Raw genomic sequence first — 8,511 nt, forward strand, 5'->3', positions numbered from 1 at the left:
ATATGAAAGTAGATTGTCTTACCAATTTCATAAAAGAAACCTCTCTAATGTCATTACCTTTGAAATTGATGATTGTACCATCTAGTGGTTCATTTTTATTTACTTGAAAAAAGAAAATTAAGAACAAAATTAGTCTCACTGCCTTAGAGACAGACATGGCAATGGTAAAATATTTATTTTACTATTAAGTAGATCTTAAATCACATTAGCTATAATATAATACGGATGCTATAAACTTACTTGAAAATAATCTTTTCTAAACCTTGAAATTAATTCATTAACATCTGTTCCTTTAATCACAGGTTTACTACTCTTCCCTGAGGAAGATTGGTTTTGGAGAGGTATGTGTGTGAGGCATCCACATAGTGGGAAAAGCAGAAAAAAACAAAGAGAGGTAGATGTTCATTCATTAAAGAATATTTCCTGTTATCATTTTTTACATGCTATGTGTCTGACACTGTGCTGAGCAATGAGCCTTCCACAACACACAAGCCCCCATTCTTGACCTCATGGACTTGCTGTTTGTGAGGGGATCACATTAGTAAGCAGACAATTTTAATACAATGTGACAACTGATAAAATAAATACTCTTGGAGCCCACTGGAAGGACACCTAAGCAACCTTAATGAGTTCAGGGAAGGCTGCTGAAGTGAGATTTGCCAACAAGAATGAGAGCATTGAGGGGAAGGGGCAGGAGAAGAGTAGGCTGGAGAAGGAAACTGTGGATAGCGGGCTGAGAGGGTTCAAGTGACACAGAGATGTGCAGGGAGTGACATGAATGATGAGCTATATTGAAGAATATTGACCTGGTATGTATAGGATGACCCCATAAATGCTCTAGTGATGTAGGTTTACTCTTGGTGGGATCTTACTGAGCTTTGACACTGTACAGTTTGCTTTGTGGGCCGTCAGACTCTGTAACCATAACTCAGTTCTTCCAACTGTTGAAAGCCGCTGCAGACAATCCACAAATGAATGGACGTGGCCGTATCCCAATTTTATTCACAAAAACGGGTGCTGGACAAGATTTGGCCTGTAGGCCATGGTGTGCTGACCTTACACTAGATCAGTAATTCCATGGGAGTAGAGGTCAGGGCTCTTTGCTCTCTGTTGCAGGCCCAGGACCTAAAGCAGTTCCTGGCATATTGGAATTTTTCATTGAACATCCTGGGAATAAATAAGTGAATGACTGAGTCATGACTGGTTTAGGGAGATAGCTGGATGCAGAGTCGCCTGGGCAGGGAAATGGCTCTGAGGATGGAAAGGTTGACGGGGGTGCGAGAAGCACTTGGTAGGTGTGTTGGTACCTAGACGAAAGATTCTAGCAACAGAAAACGTTTCCGGAGCTCACCTGTGCCAGGCACCCTGCTAAGCACGTCAAGTATGTTGGCTCATTCAGGACTCCTGTCCTCAGCCTCATATTATGGGGCAGAGACTTGAGGATCAGATCAGTAAGCAAATTACATGGCTGGTGATGGGAGAGGGCATCCACCACAACTGCTACCCTTTGTCTCTTAATCTCATGGAAGTATTTGGGGTTTCAGAATTAAATGACTGAAAGAATATGGTGCCATTATTGGGAATAGGGACATTCGGAAAAGAATATAGCTTAGTAGGAAAATATAAAAATCTACTTTTAGTTATACTGAGTTGGAGGTGAGAGCAGGTGATAACAGGCCTTTTTTCTCCCTTTAAGTACCTAATGAACTGGCTCTTGAACTTGTTGAATATTGAGAATGTAAGACAGATTTGTGAGTTAAGCAGAATAGCAGTCAAAGGGCTAAAGCATCCACTAGATAGTAGCTAAGAATATTAAAAAAAACCCTGAGGAATCATTGATATTATACATAGAACTGTTTTCTTATCTCAGGTCCAATCCCCAAATGTTTTCTATCCTCAATTCTTAATACATAAAGAACAGTTTGCAGGTTCTTCTACCTCTAAACATGGAGAGGTGACAATGCAGAAGAAAATGTTAGTCATATTCAACATGAAGAATTTAACTTTCTTGTAATTAGACCATTCTAAGACTTCTGAAGTTTAGGATAAACATTGATGTATAAAAATTAATTGGAAATGAGATGATAGAAGGTTTAATATTTTTTGTTTTAGTATCATTTAAACATCATTTGCTTGCTTACTAATTTTTCACCACAGAATGAGTGCCGTGCCCCACTCTATTTTATACCAGGGTGAATACAAAACAGAAAACATAGTATTGCCCCTAAGGACTTTATGATAATTTATTTATAACAATGCATTTATATAATATATATGTGATACATGTAAAATATACTGTTCGAAGTTTATTTGGGCCTCACCTTTGTGCCAGGCACCATTTTAAGTACTTTATATGTAGTAACTCATTTCATTCTCATATTTATTCAATGAGATAAATGTAATTATTAGTCCTCAGTGTGTGGTTGAGAAAGAGACTTAAAAAAGTATAACCCCTGGTTACTCTACTTTTTCAGTTTACCCATCATACAGATTCTGGTTGCTTTGGATAAGAGAGTCTTTTATACATATTGAGCCTAATGAGGGCAGAGTTTTAGAATTCTCATTATGAGATGAGAGCAGAAAGAAAAAGTTCTTGGAGAAAATTCACCTTGAGCGAGATCTGTAAGAAATTTATGGCTACAGATTTGTGAGTTCTCTATGCATACGGAAAATCACAGATACAGCACTTAAAATGAAATCTATGTGGTGTGATAATAAAGCCATATGAATAATGGAATAAAAGCATGTAGCTTAGCAATGCAGGAGCATATGGCCTGAAGGATTCCACTTCTGCACATATAACATATTTCTCCATGATTTAAAGGAAAAGAGAAACTTAGCTGGATCTCCTCCTCCTTAGACCATTTGTTGTGTTGGATGGCTTCATTAATGTCACTTTGCTTTCCTATATAACTTATTTTCATCTGAATAATAAGTTGGGAGAATAAAGTACGTGTGATATGATGGATATCATTTTATCTGCTAAAATTTGTTGGATATCAAAATGACATGCTCAAAATTTAAGCCTTTGAAAAATATACAAACAAGTGTTAAACAAATGGGGCTCCCTGTACACTGGAATGTGGTCATGTAAAGACTCAACATACTTACAGGGAAGGGTGGTGACCATCACTCTACCTGCTGACGTTACCCTATGGCCTTCCGTTCCTTGCTGGGGAGATCATTCACCAAACTCTTTGATGATACCTCATGGAGTAAGAAGGATGAGATGCAATTACTCTTTACACACTAATAAAAGTACTGGCAGCCATCTGTGGGCCTCAATCCTAATGGTTCTGTTCTCCAGGTGTAAGTGCTCAAACGTATTGTGTTAACAGTTGGACTCAACTCCTCTTAAAGAGAGAATTGTCCTTGGGAAACTCTCCAGGTGAGCTGCTTGGAGTAGATGGTGGACCCTAGTTGCATTAATGTGAGCATAAACCTGTACTATAAAAAGAAAATAGCTAAATTGCTCTGGCCAAGGCCAGGAGGGAAATTTGGTTTGTTCTAACCTAGAGAGTCATTTGGAGCAATATGAAGCAATGACAAGAAGACAAAGAGATGGGGTGGAATGACCATGTATTCACTGCTATGGTGGGATGACCAAAACACAGGGGAGAGTTGTTTAGGTGGATATAAACATTTCCCTCCTATATCTGCATGCATCCTGTCCCCCTGCACCAACATAAACAGTCTGATCCATCTCAAAGTGTGAGTGGCCTTGTTAACTTAGTAGAAGTCAAAGAGGTTGATTGTCACTTTTAGGCAATACATGGTCCGGAGTAGAGGCTGTGTGGGTGGAAGCAGGACCATGGAACCAGAGATGGCTTTGAGAACATTCACCTTTCTCCTGGAATCTGCATTAATCTTGGAAAGGTCTTTGGATTGTCATAGTTTATGCAGATCTCAAGGATCTTATAGAAAGTTAATGACATCTGAGTTACACAAAAACCAAGAGAGAAAAATTATTCCCCTTAAGCCACAGTAATAGGGAGGCTTGATAAAATCTACACTGAATTCTTACTTTTGACTCTTATTTTCTAGCTACTTCAATAATAAAGGAACAGAAAGTAGGAATTTAATTTATAATTTACATCCTTCAAATACGTTTTCCATAGGTGGCACCAAATAATGGATTTACTTTGTTTCGGCAGCTAAGAACTGAAGATGGAGAAAGATTGGGATAAAACATCCCCCAATTTTAAAGGTAGTTATCTACAACTGGTGTGATCATGAATTTTTTTTTATTTTATACCTTATGAATTTTACAAATTAGACAAAATGTGAATTATGTGTACTATTGTCTTTTAATTCAAATGTATACAAAAGTAGAAAAAAAGATAGTATCAATGAACCTCCTTGAACCCGTTGCCCGCTTCAAGTTATCAATTCTCAGCTCTTTAGTTTCATTGTTTCTTTCTCCACCACTTTTTTTGCCAAAATCTTTTTTTTTTTTGGTACGCGGGCCTCTCACTGTTGTGGCCTCTCCTGTCGTGGAGCACAGCGGCCATGGCTCACGGGCCCAGCCGCTCCGTGGCATGTGGGATCTTCCCGGACCGGGGCACGAACCCGTGTCCCCTGCATCGGCAGGTGGACTCTCAACCACTGCGCCACCAGAGAAGCCCTTGCCAAAATCTTTTGAAGCAAGTCTTACTTTATCTGTAAATACTATAGTATGTATCACTAACAGATAAGAAACTTTAAAAAAGAAAACCACAATAGTATTATCAGACCCAACAAAATTAACACTAATTCCTGTCATCTAATTTTTGTGTTCAGCTAATTATGATTGTCTTGAAAAAGTATTTTTTTGACAATTCATCAGCACCCAAATAAGTTCCACAAATGCACCTGCACAATATTTCTTTTTTTTTTTAAAGAAGATGTTGGGGGTAGGAGTTTAGTAATTTATTTATTTATTTTTGCTATGTTGGCTCTTCGTTTCTGTGCGAGGGCTTTCTCTAGTTGTGGCAAGTGGGGGCCACACTTCATCGCGGTGCGCGGGCCTCTCACTGTCGCGGCCTCTCTTGTTGCGGTACACAGGCTCCAGACGCCCAGGCTCAGTAGTTGTGGCTCACGGGGCTAGTTGCTCCGCGGCATGTGGGATCCTCCCAGACCAGGGCTCGAACCCGTGTCCCCTGCATTAGCAGGCAGATTCTCAACCACTGCACCACCAGGGAAGCCCACACACTATGTGTCTTAAGGCTTGTTACTGAGATAAAAATTCTCCCTCTGCATTTCTTCCCACACATGCTATTTTTGTGTGACTTGTCCAGTAGAATTTTCCATTCTGGATTTGGCTCTTTATATCCTTATAATGTCAGTTAGCTTGTTTTCCTCTATTGCCCATATTTCTCATAAACTTATAGATACAGAGGCTTTATTAGATTCACATTTGGGCTGCTTTATGGGTGGGGCTGTGTAGTTCTAAATACATCACATTAGAGGCACACAATGCTTGTTCTACATTTAATTATGTTATGACTGATCGGTTGGTTCAAGTGGCGTCAGCTTGATACAACCATGTATAGTTTTCTATCAACCTTTCACTGAGTAGTTCAAGCAGCCATTATTTCCTTGGTGGTTACAAAATGGTGTTTCTCATTTCTATTATTTATCCTGCACTATTAGATCAGATCTATTAAAAATTACTCCTCATCCACTGTCTGGCTAGTTAATATTATTTAGTGTTATCTATTGCTGCACAATAAATTACCTCAGAGCTTAATGGCTTAAAGCAATAATAAACATTTATTATAATGACTCATAATAAGTCACTGTGTTTTCAGGCTTTGTCACCTGAAAACTCATCCTCTATCCCACTGCCCCAGGGACTAGATGAAATACAGTGTGACTATTATTAAAACTGTTCAGTGGATAGGATCATTTAACCCTTAAATTTAATAATTTAAGGAAGGCAGAAGTCATAAACTGTCATTTCCAGAATATCCTATTATTTGCACAAGTCAGCCTACTCAGGTGGGAGGAGACTGCAGGAGGATGTGTCTACCATGGACAAGAATCCCTGTGGGCTGCTTGGAAGCTGGCTACCATTCCTGCAATACAGTCTTGATAGGAAAAGAAGGTTGAACACTTCCTCTTTATCAAACTGCAGAATAAGTGAGTGGTGCACTAGCAACCTCTAGGGAGACAAGTTTCTTTTCCTCCCTTGGTGGGGGTAGGTGGAGTATCGTAACAACTATGTACATTTACATACTGGCATGTTTAAAGCCATCATAGACATTATTCTGTGTATTTCTGAAGTCATCCCATCTTTGGTCAGTGGGAGTCTCCTTAAGCTGGCTCCTGTCTTCTTTTTCAACGGCCCTAGTAGTCTTTGATATCTCTCACTTTCAGGCACAAGAAGACATCCAGGCTCATAGCATACATTTCCTACCCCAGATTTGAATGTCCAAGTCTCCAAGAAGGCCTGATTTATTTTTAGTGGAAAATGGCATTTGGAGATGACAATTTTGACACTAGAGCTATTCATTGCTGCTGGGTTATTATTGTTTCTAGGTTACTTTAGTGGACATAGCTAAGGAATAAGTTTTTTAGAAAGAGAAAATTAAGTCATGAATTCATATGTTATTTCTAGTTCAAAATAAAGACGAAAAGATTCTTACTTCTTTCATTTTATGTCTATATCTCTTTTCTCTTATGCTGAAGATCTTTGTTCCTAATGATATTAACATAATTAGTAAATATTAACATAATTACTAATTTTGTTTATAGCCATCCATCTAGCCAGCCATCTAGAATCTTGCTATCTAGCTATTTTTATCCGTAGTTCCAAAATAACAATAACAGTGCTACCACTAATATCAAGACCACAGGATGCAATTTAGGATAGCTTTATGATTCTTTTTGTCCTTAGACTATAACCCACTGTACAGCTAAAATAGTTTAAAAAATCAATTGAATTAAATCTCTATACTTGGTTATGGCACCAACTTGAAATATGGTTAAATTCATTTATTTTCTTATTTTCTTTCAATGTTTAAGAATTACTCTTTTTCATTTTTTGATTTACCAGGTGAAACATTTACCTAGTCCCCAGTAAAACTGTAAAGCAAATTGTATTTTGAAAAGCCTAGCTTTCATCCTATCACTTTCCCTTGTTCTCTTCCTCATTCTATAAGTAACTATCTATAATTTTTTTCTGTAATCTTCCTCTCTTAAAAAAATAATGAGCATATGTGTATGTGTGTTATGTGTATCTATATGTATATGCTTATATCTATTTATCTACATCTTACTATCATTCCCTTTTCTTACATGTTTCTTTACCCTTTATTCACCTAATGTATGTATCCTGAGGATCACTCCATAGCAACAGATAAGCTTTATAGCTGCAGAGTCCTCCACTGTTCAGCTTTACAATCTAGGGATGAACATCTTTTGCTTTAACAAATAGAGTTTGCTCTAGTAAACTGCAGTGCCTGTTTCTCTACAGCCTCACCACTAGATGAGTCAATTTTTTTTTAGCTCTTTGCTAATCTCATAGTTAAGAAATACTATCCGTCTTAACTTGGAATCCCTAGAAAACAGAGACTAAAAGCAATTCCAAGGAAATAAGGAACCCTCTGGCAGGTAAGCAAGAGTGAGGGAAAAGCAAAGTGGGGGGAAAGGAGGAAAAACTAATGCAGGGTAGTGAGTTACCAAGCTAGCTACATGCAGTTGGTTGCTTGGTAAGGGGAGTGTTTCTCCAGAGGCTGGACAGGGTGATACAATTAATCTGAGTATATTGCAGGGAAAAAAATTATAGCAGGAACAGATAGGTTGACATCCAGTCATGATACACCCTGCATGACAGATTAAAGGATTTACACTGTGTTGCTTTGGCAATGAAAAACAACATTTTGGGTGGGAAAGTGATAGGAGCAAAGAGGCTTTTAGGAGGAGACAACCTGGATTAGAGTAAGGAGAGTTTAGGCAACAGGACACTACTTGGCAAACAATCACATAGTCCAGCAGGGGAGTGCTGGAAAACAGGACTAAGCACTGTTGGATGAAATGTACAGAAGCAAGGAATTCTTAATTTGGAGAGTTTGGGGGTCTCTCTGATTGGGATCTAAGGAGTTTGTAAACCTCTAAAATTTTATGTAAATTTTGTGTCCTAAGTATGTTCATTCTCAGGGGAAAGAATTTTTAGCTTTCATCTGATTCTTAAAGGCATCTGTGAGCCAATAATTAGGAAACCCTGGGTCACTGAGCTTCTGTGTTCACTGATCAGTTTATGTTGTAAGTATACCTCATTTATGAACTTAGTACAAATCTCTGATGATTCACATTTTATATCCACATTCTCTGAATTCCTATTGTACTTACTGTCTGTGCTGCTCAGTTTTACATCTAGCTTGGTTTTCTAAGATTTGCTTTTCTTACACTGTACTTTTCTTAAAGGAACTCATCTGCATATTGCCCTCAGTCACTGTCAAAATATGATTTTAGGGTTAAGCAAAGTGCAACTTAAATGAAGTAAAATCTGCTTAAGAACACATTGTATCA

The sequence above is a fragment of the Delphinapterus leucas genome, chromosome 12 (genome assembly GCF_059928025.1).
Source record: "Delphinapterus leucas isolate spDelLeu-1000000601 "Yukka" chromosome 12, BTC_Dleu_Yukka2, whole genome shotgun sequence".
NCBI classification, from domain to species: Eukaryota; Metazoa; Chordata; class Mammalia; order Artiodactyla; family Monodontidae; genus Delphinapterus; species Delphinapterus leucas.